Genomic DNA, 18,068 nt, shown 5'->3' on the forward strand with positions numbered 1-18,068 from the left:
CCGTTCGCCAGATATTAAAGATGGCGGCAAGATCGATTGGGACGCGACAGCTTGTGAAGCATCCGTCTGTAGCACGACGGTAACACGTGCTCGCTTGATTACACTGGATAAATTAACTTATCTCCTGTAGAGCTTTTGGCTGAAGATGACGGGGGCAATTGTCGAACACGGACGGCACAGTACCCTTCTTGAGTCTTCGTCTCTTGCCTTCGATAAAATCTTCTTGCTTAAAGTGCCGGCTACAAACCTTTGTGTAGCACGATGAGTCGTTTGGGGTCCATCCGTCCCGCGGGACTGCAGCAAGCCATTTTTCCCTCAACTCCAAGTCCTACGGCACCTCGTGAAACGATATCCCGACGGTTTTCTTTTTCTCGTCAGACTTGCACAGAGGCACACAACGGTATGCCATCTCAGATGAAATGCGCTCATACAGAAAAAAAAATGGCAGTGGCTTAGCTCAGCTATGCCAGGATATACGTAGCGAAAGCTAAGGCATGGCACGGTTTGCCTTGGTTAATCTTGATTGTAACTCCAGGTTAGCCTGGTTGTCTAGCAATGTGCGGCGTTTAGCCAGTCGTTCAGCGCTCTGTTCGTCTGTTTCCTGGGCGATTCGTTTCCTCTCCATCTCGTTCCGATGTCGATTCCAGGCCTCCTCCTGCTTATCAGGATTGTCTCCGTCCAAACTGCCACCGCAACTGTGGTCGCGGCGCACTCGAGCTCTCCTTTTCAATCCTCCGACATGTTATCAGGCATGCGACGCAGCTGACGAAGCGAGCGGAGGCGAGCGCAACGACGAGGAACGCAGTGTGACGTCATACCAAACGGCGACGGCGGAAAGGCGCGGCACTGCGCAGCAGCGGAACACCTGTGGATCGGTGCTACCAGTGGCGCATGCGCAGTAGTGACTAGGGAGCGAGCGAGAGTGAGTGAGTGAGTGAAACAACTTTATTTGGTCCACTATAGACGTAAACAAACTCAACGTCACCTGGCTAGGCCCACTCGGGGACCATCAGGTGAAACCTAGCTGACGGCCCTCTCGCGAGCCCTCTGGACAGCCAGGATTTGAGAGGTGTGATCCTCGGCCCTAATTAGCTTCATAATTTCCTCTTGGGTGAAAGGGGGACTGGCAGAGGCGCAGCCCCAAAGGAAAAGTTCGAAGTCCGCTTAATCACCACCCAAAGGGCAGTCCGGGCTTGGGAACCGTTCGGGGTACATTGTGTGCAGCGCCGCGGGGCTCGGGTAAGTGCTTATTTGCAGAAGTCTGAGAGTGACTGCCTGGGCCCTGCACAGCGAGAAGTGCGGCAAAGGCAGCAGTCTTCTTGACAGATAATAAGCGAGAGAGAAAGAAATATCCGCGTTGTGACGTCATGTGCCTCCTCGGAGCACCGCCACGGCGAAATCGCAAGTTCGCGGCCAGTAAAGCATTCGCTTTAAAAGCGCACAGTGACGCACTCGAACAGAACCAGTGCCTGCTCTGACAATGTATGAGAAAAAAAATGCGAGAGGATAGCGCCAGCGGCGCGAGCTGAATGGATGGATGGAAGGTAGGAGCGTCCCCTTTGAAACGTAGTGATGGCAGTTGCCACCACGCTCAGCATTTATTTTTGTTTAACTGTGTTGTAAGTTATTTAAATTCGCCATTTTCTTTAAGTACGTCTTCCTATACTTTTAACCTTATGTCACCTCTCTGCTTTTGAGCCACCAATCCTCCAATCGCATTTTGCTAATTTCCACCGCATATTTATTTACATGACTATTGTTATCTCTGAACCCTAGAGCTTCAGGAAGCGTCACTGTGCCCGCATCGACACCGGGATGGATACCATCACATTTTAGTATGAGGTGTTCTATTGTTTCTACAGATTTACCACACACAGTACATGTGTCTTCTTCGTTAAATTTATTTTTATAGCTCCGCGTTCTAAGGCCTCCTGACCTAGCTTCAGAGTAGGGCACTGCCTCTTGAGTTAATATAAGACGTTTCCTTCCTGATCTGCTGTTTCCAGTATCGATATAGTTCAACACTATGCTTCTTTTCCATTGAATTTATCCAATTTCTACCTTCCGCGTTTTTAAACTGTCATTTAATGCTCTTTCTCCCGTCCTCACGTCTTGCATACTTACTGGTTAGTTTCCTAGTTCTTTTCCGCCACTGTGAGTCAACGCCCTTTCTGTATAGGTATTTCAATACCATCGCTGCCCACCTGTTATCGTCCATTTTTCTTCAGGCGTTTATCATATAGGATTTTACTCTGAGCTTCCTGTGCTTCGAACGATGCCCAGCCCATATCCCCCTGTACTGCTTCGTTTGTGGTTCTCCCGTGGGCACCTAGTGCTAATCTTCCAACAGCTCTCTGATTTACTTCTAGTCTCTACTGAACTTCTGCCCTTAAGCACAGGACCGCATTCCCGAATGTAAGCCCCTGTTCGCGTGGTGCAAACAGCTACCCTGTTTGCGTGGCGCGCCCGCGCGGCCACCGAGAGCAGTAGAGAGGAGGGAGTACGACCACAGAGTTTCTATGAGTACGACGGCGTTGGGAGAGCGTATTGCCGGACACAAAAGCATAGAGGAGGCAGTGCTCGGACTCACAAACACCCACAAAAAAAAAGGACAGAAGAGGCTGCAGTTTTGACGGAAAGGCGAAGCAGTATTAGCGATAGCGAAGGAAGATTACACCACCGAGAGACGCCAGATTCTTGGTGGTAGAAGAGGACCTAGGCTGTGAAATTTGTCTCCTTATATCATATTAGGCCGACACTTCAGTGAACAATTCTGCGTGGTCACATGAAGTTTCTTCGACTGCAAGAAATATGTGTGTGTATATATATATATATATATATATATATATATATATATATATATATATATATATATATATATATATATCTGGAAAGATGAAAACTTCCCGCCTGTGGCTTACAGGGTTTTATAGAGAATTTATGCCGCAGTATGCTGAAATAGCTGGATCATTGATAGAGTTGACAAGGGGCCAATAATGTAGTGAAGTGGGGCGAAGGTCGCGAAAGAGTGTTTGAAATGCATAGAAAAGCTTAACACATCCACCAGTGCTTTTATCACGAGGCATGCGAAAGGAATTTGTATTACGCACCGATTCCTTGGACAAGACATTAGGGGCAGTACTCCTGCAAGAGAAAGACAAGAGACTCCATCCGGTATTTTATGCTAGTAGGAGACTAAGTAATACAGAACAGAATTACTCAACTGTAATGTCTTGCCCTTGTAAGGGCAGTAAGAAAATTTCACATCTATGTTTCGAAGACAATTCCGGGTGCAAACGGATCACCAGCCCTTAGAATATTTGAGTTCATATAAAGCTAAGCTGACCAATGGCAGCTCTGTAGTATACATGCTGTGGTAAAACTCTACGAGCCTCTCTTCTCTTTCTTTAGTGGCGCTAGTACGCAAGAAAGATTTCTTTCCCAGCCCGTAATAGGAAAGAAACCGCGTGAGACGCAGCTGCCATACTGCCTTCAAACGCGGAGCGGAGCGGTACCGGACGAAGAACGTTTTTTAAAGCGAAATCTTTACTGGCCGCGAACTTGCGATTTCGCCGTGGCCATGCTCCGAGGAGGCACATGACGTCACACTGCGTTGCTCGTCGTTGCGCTCGCCTCCGCTCGCTTCGCCAGCTGCGTCGCATGCCCGATAATATGTCGGAGGACTGAAAAGAAGAGCTCGCGTGCGCCGCGACCACAGTTGAGGTGGCAGTATGGACGGCGACAATTCTTATAAGCAGGAACTCGGAGGCCTGGAATCGACATCGGAACGAGATGACGAGGAAACGAATCGCCCAAGAAACAGACGAACAGCGCGCCGAACGACTGGATAGACGACGCAACGTAGCTAGACAACCTAACCTGGACTTGCAATCAAGATTAACCAAGGCTAACTATGCTATGCCTTAGCTTTCGCTACGTATATCCTGGCATAGCCGAGCTAAGGCACGGCCAATTTTTTTCAAGGGGTGGCAACAAAAGTTGGGCATGTTAGCAACTAAAAAAATGGTTTCGTGGACTGGTTTGTCACCGCGCCCACAATAATCACAGTGTATTTGCGACTTCGTCAGTGAAGCTGAGATACCAGCATCAGAGGAAGGAAGCGTACGCCTCACCTCCTAAAAGAAGTGCCGATTACTGCACCAGTATATAGCGTTTGCTTTCTCCCCCCAGCCCAAACAGCAGCAAGACGCAGCCGCCACACATGGATGCCAAAATATCACTCCACGTTAAAAAAAGAAGAAATGCAACAAATACCGCCAGCTACAAACGAATTCTTACCTCAATCAAGGCCAGTTAAACAGGATCTTCCCAGATGTTCACACTACAAATATATGCGAGATCTGCAGATCGGCCCCGGCCACGATAAATCACTTTTATGGGAGATTATAGGCGATAAGACAGTCACTACACCCGAGACTCTTCCGTCAAGGTAGACCACCGCTCTGCGTAGTTCCAGCCTTGACAGCCAGCTTTGAGCCATCCAGCAGGCCCGATAACCTCAAAAAACCTCAAAAAAGCTGGTTCTTTATTCAATCTAGGCCCGATCGCGTTAAGCCCGGCAGGTCAAAAGAAAAGTTGTTCACCACTACCATGGTAGAAATTTATTTCAGCATACGCAAAACAGTACCGAAAAACGCGTCTGGGTGCATGTCAAACGGTTCATGTCCTCGCCGCTGCCGTCCTTTGTGAAACAGCCGCCACACTTTTATGACCGCACACAACGCTGACAAACTGCCAGGAGTCCGCGCGTTCTGGAACTATTCCTTCGGCGTAGCTGGTTAACTGCTCTTGAGCTGCAGCTATCAAATTATAGCGGTCCTTCACGATCTCGGCAATCGTGTTTCGACCCACTCTTTTGGGAACATCTGTTCCATTTGCGACAAAGATGTTCCAGAGGCTCTGGAGCTCTTCAATCGTTTCAGAGTATTCCGGGAAGTTTAAACTGTCCCCATTGCGCAGAGACGCTGCAGAGACGCTGCGGGGGTTTCCTCAGTCGGCGCGGTCCAACCCAGGCCCAGGTTCAGAGCCATTACGAGCTCGTGCTTGTCCACTTCACCATTTTTCTCGGTGTCAGCAGAGTCGAATGCTGCCTTTAATGTTGCAGGAGGCACTGGGTTAATATTCATCACCCGGTCTCAGATGTCTTTGTCTTGCGAACAGTAAGGCACCGAGGTCAGATAAGCTTGTACCGTGAGCCAAAGTTACCACCAACGTAACGTTGATTACCCCACATTTCTCTCTAGCAACCACTGCTTCTCGCGCATGCGCAGAAAGAGCGGAAAAATCCAATTATGATGCGCTCGTGGGGAGCACCATAGAGTTTCCTACAAAAATTACTAGAGGGAACTCTGGCGCTGCCCGTCGTCGTTGCCCTACTAAAGCCCTACCATGGGAATGATGGGAAGTACATGGATTTGTCTGATCTTCGTGCTTGTGGATTCAAACGTTCTTGTGGCTTTGTATATTACGCTATATAAATCTTATTGTCGTATTTCAGCGCAATCTATATTCTTCGAAGTGCAGAAGACGCCGGGAACGCGTACAATTGCTATGAATTGCAACGATTGAGCTTGTCCAGGTGGCCAAATCGAAACGCGCCAAGCGTCTCAAGGCACTGGCATGCCCGCGATTAATTCATAAGGGCGTTTCATTCGTTTGTGGATACCTGCGTCCGCGGCTTAATGGTTCAATATCAGGCTACTGTGCTAAAGTCCCTGTGTTCGAATCCTGCTTTCGGGCAACTTTAATGACGTTTATTTAATTATTTGTTACGCAATACACTGTTGAAAACACGACCTACTTTATACAGTAGGTCGTGGTTGAAAATTACGAGTTTACAAAGCCGTTTGAAGCCAAAAGGACGAAGTTTAGGCAAATCCATGTACTTCCCATAATTCCCATGCTGGGACAACCACTCCCATTGCAGCTCCCATAGACACTAGCGCCAGAGTTCCCTCTGGTAATTTTTGTAGGGAGCTCTATGGGGAGCACCGCGTTGCACGAGACGCTGCCCCACGCCTTTCGGGCCCCAATGGCGGCTTTGTTTCGGTTCCGTGCGCTCACACGTGTTGCTCCGTAGGTTTCGTTCCGTGGCAAAGGCGCCGTGCGGGCAGGTTTGCATTGGTCTCCGTGTTTTGTTGCGCTGCGTTATCTGGACCGTACTCTCCCGGATGTTGCTGTGGCCAGGTGGGACACGAGGAACTAAAGTTCGTGAAATGAACGCGCATGCAACGCTGTACGCAATGTACCGCACCACGGCAATGGCAACGACGAAGGAATATCCGCGGGAAATATATTGCCCTCTTTTGTGGAATCATGCTAACGTGCCATCGCAGGCCGAAACCGATGCGGTTCAGGATCTGTACAATGAACGCCTTGCAGGTCAGTGATGCGCACGTGGACGTACGTTATGAATGCATAGTTCGTGTGCGGTAGCAACTTGCTTTTGTGCATATTAAAACACGTGTTACTTAACTGTTGCTTGTTCCTCGCAGTACGCGCGACAGCATGAAGTCTTTTAAGCAGAGCGCATTCGAGGTTCATGCACCCCTGCACAGCTGTACCTCAATACACGTGCTGATAGAGCGTTACGCAGACTATATATGTGCGTTTTGCTGCCCTCGGCACTGTGCGCCTGCCAGCCGACGCTTCATCCTGGAAGATGGGAAAGAAACGGTTGCTTTGACTTAAGGAACGAATCCTCCCTACGGCAGGCGTATCTTATCTGTGCGCGCGAGAAGCGCAGGGAAGTGAAGATCAGCGGATGCGCTGCAAGAGTGAGCAACGCTCCACAGAACGTACGCCTGCGAACACATCAAACGGCTGCTCCATGGTCGCACGTAGACCGGTTCTACGCGCTTACTGTTCTGCACCGCGCGCCGGCTATCGCAAAACTTCAGTTACGTGATGCTTCACTTACCGTGGTAAGAAGGCACCTCAGGCGGCAGTCAATGAAACTAAACGCGGAGTCGGGAATGACATTTTGCCTCCTCGCCGGCGCGCTGTCATAGTGATGCGCGGCTACCCGAACCTTGTTCAATAAAGCACGACGATTACTCAAGCGAGAATATGTTTGTGCTCATAAACTCCAAATGGATCGCAAATGGTTCGGTGTGTCGTACGTGTCTCCAGTGCGTTCTTGCAGTGCAGTGAGAATGCGTACATTTTTTTCCGTATCGCCAGGCGTCTAGCTCGCAAGACCGTCTGAGAGCCCCAGGGAGTCCAAGCAGAGAAAAGCAAGTAGAAGGCAGCGATAAAGGTGACCTTCTTTAAAATCGCGCAAAAACTGGACAGCGGCCGGTACCCGCGGTTGATGAGAATAGCTTATTTGGCTGGCCTGATAAAGCATGCTTATTTTCATAAAAGCCGGTAAAAGCAGCCGATTCGACCCACGGCCCAATTTGCGAAGTTCATTATGAACTTCTTTCAACATGACTTCGGCAACGGTAATGCATTGAGACATCGCCATTACATTATTCTTAAATTGCTGCGGAGCGCGCGCGTCCGAGCAGCCCGGTTGCGCGCAGCGCGACGTGGTTTCACGAGAAAGGTAAACACGAGAGGAGAGCTGGCCCGAGAAGCGGAGCAACGCCATGAGCAACGCCAACTTCTGGCTTCACTTCAGGCCACGAGAGCTTTGGGCTCTCAGGGAGTGGGCGTCTCCCACGACGGAACCGGGAGGTTGAGTTTCCTGGCGGCGTCGTGGACCTGCTGGACGGCCCAGAGTTGGGGAGCTAGTTCATTGCTACGGATTGCTTCCTAAAACTTGCGCTTGTCCTGTTCGCACTTTATGTGAGCTTGCGAGCACGGTCAGAGTAAATGATAGACGTTAAGGGATGTATTGCAATTGGTGCAATAAGACTTGTCGTAGAGCTCAGGCATGTAATGGTGTAGTCTGTTTTGCGTGGGATATGTGTCTGTAGCATTCTGAGTGTAACCGCTTGAGATCGAGTGAGCGTGCGGTGTGGCGTGCTATACTCTCTACGTTGTAGGTTGTAGTGTTTCGTGATTTCAGTGTATGTAGTGGGGGCGTCCTTGTTCTCCAAGTGGTCGGGTGAAGCCGCGCGGTTTGTAAGCGTGCGCGCAGCCTCGTACGCCGTCTCGTTAAGGTTGGGGACGTCGCAGATCTTTGGTCCTAAGTGTGCCGGGAACCAGTATATGACGTGTTTTTTCATCTCTTTCTTTGTAAACATTCTGAGGGCCTATGCGCAGACCGTGCCCTTTGGAAAGCTCTGATAGCGGCTGTGGAGTCGCTGTAGATATGGGAAAGATTGTCGTTGGTGAGCGCAACAGCGATCGCAACCTGTTCGGCCTGTTCAGGCTTCCTTGCAATTACCGTGGCTGCATGTCTTGTGGATCCGCGCCCGTCCACAACAGCCACTGCGAAGGCTTTGTTTCCCGCGTATGCAGCCGCGTCCACAAAAGCTTCACTTTAGCTTCACAAAGAGTGACGTCAGGGCCTCTCCTGAGTTTCCTTCCTCCATGGTCACATGATTGCCCATGCTTGTGACGACGGTATCGCCGCCTTGCGCAAGGTTGGATCGCGTTGATGGGTTGTTGAATATTGTAGAAGCCGCTAAAGAGGCTGACGCGCCGTAGTGTTGTGCCTTGGTGTGCGCGTCTTTAAAACCCCTTGATAAGTAGCGACACCCTCCTCCTCACGGCGCTTTCCTCCTCGATTCTCCTCGCCCGCCGGCTGCGCACGGCGCGCTATTCCTCCTGGGCTCCCGCGGACGGGACGCAGGATTCTATGGAGGTGTGTTATTTTGGGCCAGTTGCGCGCCTTAGTGGGGTTGAAAATTTTGAGAAATGCTAATAACAGCATCGATAATGCTGGAGGCAACATTTATGAGGAGGTTGGTTTTTTCTTAAAGCCGTATGAACGGGGTATACTGATTTAAAGGGAGCTTTGAGGCGAGTTCTATACTCCAGACAATTTTTCTGCCTCATGATCAGATGCTTTACTTCGTGCGTCTGGTCTAGTATTGCTTGTGACACATCCCTTTGTGTGTGGCTTATTAAGCAAAAGCCTTAGACCTCTGTTTCAAGGTCCCGTTGTGAGCTACAGAAAATATCACGTGACCGAAGGAAGGCGGGAAGCGAACCAAAGCATGTGCAGCCGCGTCATAGTGAACTCTTCCAGAACACCATAGCCGCGTGTAAGAGATGATTAATGATTACCAAAGTAATGATTGATTAGTGATTGGATTGTTGTTCATGCACCCTAATCAACCCCAATCGGTCTTAATACCCTTTCATAACACTTCACCTTAATCCACCATAATCCGCCTTAATCCACCTCCACGCACCTTAATCTTTATTCATGCATCTTAATCCTTCGTAATGCACTCTAATCCACCTTAATATTCTTTAATACACTCTAATCAACCTTAATCCTCCCTAATCCACCTTATGTCAACCACTATATATAATGATTCATTCATTAACTTGGGTAATCATTCTCTTATACAGGGGTGGACATGCTTTGGGTCCCCTCTGGCCTTCCTTGGGTTACGTGATACTTCCAGTTTACAACGCGACCTTGAAACATAAAGATCTAAAGGCTTTCGCCTTAAAGCTTAAAAAAAAGCTCAATTTTGACTAGTTAACGCTCATCACCTACAATACTACGGGGATACTTGCCTCTAATTTTTTCAGGGCGCAAAGCAGAATCAATAATACTGCGCTTCCGACTGAATAACAACAGTTAGCGACGTGCGAAGTGATGGAGCCGCCCCAGAATATTAAGCATACTGAGGACAACCGCAACAAAAACGCTGGTGAGCAGGCCGGAAGAATGAAAAAAAAAATGCAGCATTACGGGATGCTTTGCTACGAGCTATAAGAAAGACTCATCAGCTCGCAAACAACGCTGTTCTTTGCTAGAACAAAGTTGCTTCGACCAATGTCATGCAGCCACTGCTTCCTACGGAAGCCGTTACGCTTTCGTTGTGGTATCATAAAAACGGCATAACCATCTTCAGGCTTCTTGCTGCAGTTATATGCGCAACAACCCGGCAGAGCGCTGGCACATAGACCAGAAACACTGCGCACAACGTTCGCTACGCCGAGCTAAAGCGCCGAGCCAGCCGTGCTCAGGAGGAAAATGGCGCGAACGAAAAAGAAAAACACAAGCAAAACTCAAGACCCGCGCGTTTCCAAGGGCAACGGCAGGGAGACCAGAGAGAGAGAGAGAGAAGTTTAATGACACGAAATGCTGAGAGGTCGGCCTGAGGTATATTCCTCTAGCCAGCTACTCGGCATTGGGGGAAGGGGAAGAGGGAAAGAAAGAGGGAAGAGGTGCATGAAGAGGTGCAACATATCACAAGCAATTTGGCATGATCAAAGTCTGCAATCCAGGCCCGTAGTTTTTAAAAAAAGTTCAGTAATGCCTGAATGGCCTTGAAACTCGATTGAGCATCTGGCCAAGGGCCTAAAATAACGTCCTCTGACAACGGTGCGCTGTCGAGACGCGTAAGGTAGTTGTCCAACCTTTCACGCTCTTCCACGTACTTAGGGCAGTCACAAAGCACATGACCTATAGTCTCAGTCACATTGCACACCTCACAGTGTGGAGACTCGGTGCGTCGCATGAGGTGCACGTATCCGCGCGTAAACGCTACCCCCAGCCTTAATCTGTGCAGAAGACTGGCACAGCTTCGTTGAATTTTCGGTGGTAGCCTAAAATTCATGGCAGGGTCCAATCTCTGGAGTCGTCTGTGGCGATTATCCGGATTGTCCCAGTGCTTTGCTGTCAATTTTCGGATGACACTGGAGAGGAGACAGTTGGCGTCCGCTCTTGAAAAAGGAATTGAAAGCAGTGACTCTCGTTCTTCGAGTGCTTTCTTCGCTTCGGCGTCGGCCAGTTCGTTGCCCTGTATACCACAGTGACCGGGAATCCACTGAAATGTGATGTGGTGGCCGTTTTCTTGCGCTAAAGTGTAGAGCTCGGCAGTTTGAAGAGCCAACACTCTGTAAGCGCTTTCTTTCAACACCACTCTTAAGTAGTTGAAGAGCCGATTTTGCGTCGCTGAAGACTGTCCATATTTGAGGAGGCTGTCGCGAAATATATTGAACGGCCTCTCTGATTGCCACTAGTTCCGTATATGTTGAAGTAGTCTTGTTATGCAGACGAAACCGTCGAATGACTTGATGCGCAGGCACGACGAAAGCCGCACCAGACGCATACGCCGATACCGATCCGTCTGTATACACGCTCACCGAGGAGTCATATTCTTTCGATATATATTCAAGTGTTAAATGTCTGAGGCCGACGGTACGTATTCGCGATTTTTTCGAAATTCCCGGAATAGATAGACGTGCCGGTATTTTGGACATTACCCATGGGGGCATATGTGGAAGGTCAGCCGGGGCAAAGTATGCTGGTATGGCAGATTCTTGCCATTTAACGGCTCTTGAAAAAGTGGAGTCCGGCTGTATATCGCGTAATGTCGATAAGGGATGGCGTCCATGACGACAAAGCAGTCGCAGGAATACTCGAAGAGGTTCGCATCGTAGATAGACAGGTAAAGGGGTGACGCGAGCCTCCTCAATTGTTCCGTGGGTTGAGGTGCAACGTGGAACACCGAGACATGTTTTCAGTATCTGTGCCTGGGCACTTTCCAGCGTGCGTAAACATGACGGGCTCATACCTGACAAAACTGGCAGGCTATACCGAATGTATCCGACGTAGAGAGCCTGGTACAGCCGGAGTAGCGAACGCTCAGATGGACCCCACTTCATACCGGCCAGAAAGCGAAAAACTTGAGCAAGCCCAGTTAATTTTTTCTTTAACATTGCCAGATGTTTCGACCATGAAACACCGCGGTCAATGACAACGCCGAGGTACTTGTGGTGGGTGACATATGGGATGGCATTTCCATTGATCATAATTGGATACCAACACATAAGCTTCCGTGTGAACGCTATCGCAGCGCACTTGTCTGGGGCCAGTTGCGGTCCTTGGTACTGCAGGTACTGAGACGTTAAAGAAACAGCTCGCTGCAATCTGGCACAAATTTGCGGTCGCGTGACTGCGGATGCCCATATGCATATGTCGTTGAGTTGAGTTGAGTTGAGTGGTTGTAGGCTACTGGTGGGATTAGCCTTGCAGTAGCTGCCGGCAATTGCTCCACCGTAGCGACACTTAAAATACATAAATCATATAAATCAGACACAGACCTCACAACTACACTACACATAGTCACACCTAAGGTCACCATGTGGAGGCCAAATCCGTGTCCTGCAGGTAATTTAAAAGAAGGCGAGAAACCTCCTTCCTATCTAACCGGTTCCCGCGCGGGAAAACAATGTCCTGTATAGAACTGTGGGGAATTCCTGTCCTCTTGAGGGACCCGAATAACACGCTCCTTTCCGCGTCATACAGAGTACAGCACATAAGGTAATGTTCTATGTCACCGCACACACCACACGTTGAACATAATGGTGACAACGCCAGGCCAGTCTTACACATCCACGCAGGGGTACGAGCAGAGCCCGTGCGAATGCGGAGCAGTAAAGTGGCTTGGTTTCTTTTGAGACCCTTAGTCACACATGGCTTGTGAGGTGAGCTCCACAAAGAGTGGAAGTGGCACGACACCGCTTCTCTGAAGAGTCTCTTGTCCTCTTGAGGCACTTTTCTCAAAGGATTCCCAGACAGCGCTCTATGGGCAAGGCTGTCCGCCATCTCGTTGCCTATGATACCTATGTGCGAGGGCACCCATTGGAATCGTATGGAGAAGCCTTTGATAAGGAGAGTGTGCACCGAGCGTAGGGAGCTTAGACATAAAGCATCAGTAGGGAACCCATACTCTAACCTTTGAAGGGCGGATTTCGAATCTGTAAGAATGACTACGGGTTGAGGCGTACAAAGCCGTAGCTTTTTTAGGGCTGCCTCAATGGCAACGCTTTCGGCCGTTGTGGAGGACACGACTGTAGTGAAGCGAACCGACCAATCATACTTTAAAGCGGGAATATGAAAAGCAGCTGCACTAGATCCTCTGACCTTGTCCACAGAGCCATCAGTAAAAATTTGAAGATGACGTGCATATTCAGTTTCAAGATGTTCCAGTACGAGCGAACGTGTTGCCGCCAAAGGAGAACTCCGCTTAGCACGAACGTGAGGAATTGTCAACGAACAATCGAGGCTCGCGAAAGACCAAGGTGGATTCAACCTCTTAGTTCGACCTCTAGCGTCAAGACCCAGGTAACCAATAGTATTAAGGGCCAAGTACGCTCGGGACTCGGATCTCTTTCGAAGGCTCTGTAGAAGGGCTCGACCGGCTATCGTCTGTTTGAGGCGGCCAATTTGCATCAATAGCCTTTGTGAAGCGACTAGGCTAAGAGGTCTCGATAGAGACTCATAAAGTACTGCATTATTAGGAGCAGACTGCGGAACGCCAAGAGCCCTCCTTAGGCCCTTTCTGTGCAAAACCTCAAGTCGTTCCAGCTGTGATAGTGAGGGGGAAATTAAAGGGAGCTGGTACATTATTCGACTCGTCACTAGTGCATCGTGCAGCCTGATCATTGAAGAAGGGTGATTTCCCCATTGCTCACTTGCAACTCTACGGATCACATTGAGACGCGGAGATAGTGATGTCACAATAGAGTCCACAGCTCGTCGCCACTGTAGACGGTAGTCAATAATTACGCCCAAAAAGCGTTTGTACTTCAATTGACGAAGGCAAGATTGATCAATGTCTATCTTCAGCCGCGCATACCGTCTTCCTCTACCTGGAAACATGATGAAGCCAGATTTTTCCACCGAGAGAGTCAACCCTACACCTTGAAGGTAATTTTGAACTGAAAGTAAGGCCTGTCGAGCTATCAGAGCTAAACGTTTGTGTTGATATCCGCTTAACCAAATACAAATGTCGTCCGCGTATATCGACATATGGATATGCCTGCAATGTTTTTGCACTTCAGCGGGAAGACCAGCCATTACAACATTAAACAGCGTCGGGGAAAGAACACTTCCCTGAGGTACACCTCGCGATACCGCCCTTTCGGTGCTTATGGTACTTCCTAACCGCACTTGGATTTTACGATCACTGATAAGTGAGTGAATGAAGCGCAGAAGATAGCCCTGTACGCCTATGTCCATCAAGCTATTTAGTACTGAACTTTGAAGTACGTTGTCATAAGCCTTTGATACGTCTAGGAAAATAGCTAGTGTTGAGAGGCCGAAAGCTCTTTGATGTTCAATGTGGCTTATCAAGTCCAAGACGCTATCTTGCGCGCTTAGACCTGTGCGGAATCCAGTCATGCATGTTGGCAGAGCCCTTCTATCTTCAAGCCACCATGATAAACGCTTACTTGCCAGCTTCTCCATGAGCTTAGCCACACACGACGTCAATGATACAGGTCGATACGAGGCCAAGTCTGTCATTTCTTTGCCGGGTTTCAGCACTGGGACAACACAAGCCACCTTCCATGAAGGAGGGACGTCGCCAGTCTCCCATACTCGATTGAGAAAGCTTAGGAGCATCTTCCGGTGTTCTAGAGGTAGGTTCTGCATCATCTGGTTGGTAATGTCGTCAGGACCTGGTGCACATCGACGCCGCAGGCTGCTGAGTGCTGTCTGTAGCTCTCGAAGTGTGAACGGGGCGTCCATAACAGACGTAGATGTTGCAGGCCGAGCGCACTGATGAATTCCTGAGCTTGCACGTACAAATGCATCTGCAAATTCCTCTGCCAAGCAAGCGAGAGGTTTCTGCTTTAGCAGTGCAAGCGCTTCGAAAGGCTTACGAGGACGAGAATCACCAGCAAGGCTGCCAATGACTCGCCAAATTCTCGTCATTGGTGAAAAAACAGACAAGCTGGCGCAGAAGGACGCCCACTGCGACCTACAGAGCTTGTTCGTATGGCGACGAATGGCAGAGTTAAGCCTGTTATAGGTCGTCTTCAAGGATCTGTCGTCCTTCTTCCGCATCATTTGTCGCTCCGCCCTTCTGCGCGCTGCGCAAAGGTTCCTGAGTTTTAAATCTGGAGTCGGAAAATGATTAGGCAACTTGACCGCCGTGGTAGCTGCCATCTTGCCATAAATCATTTTTTCTATCACATCTCCAGAAACATGTGCAAGTTGCTCCCTGTATTTGTCCCAATTAACAACATGGCTTCTTTTAGTGCCGCGCGTATTGAAGTCGGCAGTAAACACAAAAATTGGGTAGTGATCACTTCCCATGCGGTCAGGTGCAGTTGACCACTTCACACGAATGTCAGGTGAATGCAGAGTGAGGTCTATAGATGTGGCTGAGGCGGGAGGCCGGAAGAAAGTGGGACTTCCGTCATTGGCCACGCACAGGTCCAAACTGTCGATAACTTCTACCAGTTCGCGTCCGCGGGAGTCTGTGTTCCTGTCACCCCAGACCGAGTGATGGGCGTTGAAGTCACCGCAGATAATTCGGGGCGCTGGGCAACGGTCACAAAGCTGCTGGAGAAACAAATCCATTGCTACCTTCTTCCGCGGAGACACGTATACGGATGCAACTGAAAGAGTTCGAAAGCCGAGCCGTATCTTCACAGCCGCTACCTCAATGCTATCGGTGCAAAGATCGGTAACGTTCACAGCCACATGAGGAATCTCTCTTCGTACGTAAAGGGCGGCACTTCCTGTGGGAAATGACTTTATGCTGCAATTCTTGTGCGCAACATATCCAGTCAAAGATCTCCCCCTTGGTAGGCCAGCCTCCGAGAGCGCCAATACTGGAACACAAGTTTCTTTCAAAAATAATTTCAGTTCTGCTAATCGACTTAGAATCCCAGCACAGTTCCATTGCATAATAAACGGCACTTTTCGGTGATTTTTGGTTGCACGAGGTTGAAGAAAACTAGCCATATTATAAGGCAAAGTTCGCTGCGAAGGCGGTAATCATGGACTCAAACGAAAGAACGAGCTGTAGAAAGGTCTTCAGGGTGCCAGCCTGCATCGCTTGAACATAGGAGCGGAGGACTTCAAACAGAACTCGCAGAAGGTCGGACAGATCCCGATTTTTGAGCTCCTTATTTTGTTGAACGCACTGCCTCACCACTTCAACAAAAGGTGCGGACTGGGACTCACTCTTCGTCGCTGCAGCTGGTTTCTTCGTCTCTTTTGAGGCAAGGGAATGTCCTCCTTGTCTTCGAGTCTGGTTGTGATCTGGTCGCTGAGGAACTTGGACAGTTTTGGTTGAAGCAGATCGAACAACCGACTCACTCACAGAGGACTTTGCCGTCTTGCTAGGGTCAGGTCGCTCACTGACGTCGCTTGTTACCAAGCCACGAACTTCCGACTCTAACGCAGGGAACTCAACTTCCGACTCTAACGCAGGGAACTTGTCACTTCCAGGTGTCGGCTTCTCAGTAGGTCGTGGTTTGGGACCACTAATGAAGGACACTCGACGGTGTAAGGCGCTTACACGGAAGGGGCAGCCACCGAAACTCGCTGGATGGTCGCCCCCACAATTAGCGCAAGCAAAATCTGCCTTGCAGGCTTTGTAATCGTGGGCGCCACCACATCGTTTGCAACGTTGATCTTTGATGCAAACTTTGGCTACATGCCCAAAGCGTTGGCACTTAAAGCATCGGGGAGGAGTTTCAACGAATTCTTTGACTGCATGCTTGGTGAAACCGAGGTTAATTTTCTCTGGGCGCTCGGTGTTGGGAGCAAACGTTAGCACAACAGAGGTAGTAGGCTTCGCTGCCCATTCTTTTTCTTGAGTTTCCACCCGGCGCATCAAACGTTTCACGTGCAATACACCTTGCGGTTTCAAGTAGTCAAGAAGGTCGCTTTCTGAATACCACACTGGTACTCCCCTAATAACACATGTGTTCGTCATGTAGGAGTGGGGCAACCGGGCTTTAACTCTTATGTCACAAAGCTGAGAGCACCGGAGAAGAACGTCAACTTGCTCTTCCGTTGCGATATCTAGATGAAGAGCACCTTGCGTAGTGAAGCGACTGCGAATCGGAGCAGATCCCAGCAGCACTTTAATGGCTTCGAAGAGCCTGATAGGGTTCTGCTCTCTAAAATCAGCACCTTTCTCTGTTGGTAAAACTATCACTGGGATTCCGACCGTTCTTTGCTTCCGATGACTCACCACCTTGAAGCCGTCGCTGTCCACTTCCGCCATATCAGCCACTTCCTCGTCAGGGCCGACGATAGTGGAGTCGTCCCCACTGAGCGATAATGACGTACTGGACTGCTGATCGTCCCTGATGACTGGCAGCTCCACGCCTTGCGAGGCCATGGCCGCCTCCGCCACGCTGGCTTCCTTCGGATGGCGCTGTCCCTTTAAAGATGTCGGCGCCGGAGCAGCCGTACCCTTTCCATAGGGACAGTACCGCCTTAAAGATGCGGCCGTCTTCCCAGGATATAAATAACTCACTCAATGAATAGCAAAACTTAGGGAAAATTACAGAGCTGAGGTGACAACAGATCGAACAGCGTCCATATGCATATGTCGTCTGCGTATGTACTGATGCGTACTGTATCAGGAATTATTTCCGCAAGGCCAATAAGGGCAACATTGAAAAGAGTCGGGCTGAGAACTCCTTGAGGCACTCCACGGACCACAGCGTGTCTTGTCGTTTCGCCATCATTCGTGGACATGAAGACTGTACGACCATCTAGGTAATTATCAATCCACATGTAGAAACGGCCGCCGATGCCTAAATTACTGAGGGCATCAAGAATGGCTTCGTGCAGTACATTGTCATAAGTTCCTTTTATGTCTAAGAAAACTGCTCCTACAAGTCGGTGTCGCTTTTTTTCGTGTTCGATCGTGGACACGAGATCAATGACCCCATCTATTGCAGACCGGCCACGCCTAATTCCGGTCATCATTTCAGGATAAAGCTCATTCTTTTCCATGAACCATTCTAATCTAGTGAGCACCATCCGTTCCATCACCTTACCGATACAGCTAGCTAAAGCTACTGGCAGGGAGACCAATCGGGAGACCAATCGCAGGGAGACCAATTGTCGTGCAGAAAAACGGGGGCAAAACTGGTTGCCGCGGGGGAACGCGCAAGGGGCGAGGAGGAGGCGAGGAGGTCACGCGGTGGCGTCA

The sequence above is a fragment of the Dermacentor andersoni genome, chromosome 10 (assembly GCF_023375885.2).
Source record: "Dermacentor andersoni chromosome 10, qqDerAnde1_hic_scaffold, whole genome shotgun sequence".
In the NCBI taxonomy this organism is placed as follows: Eukaryota; Metazoa; Arthropoda; class Arachnida; order Ixodida; family Ixodidae; genus Dermacentor; species Dermacentor andersoni.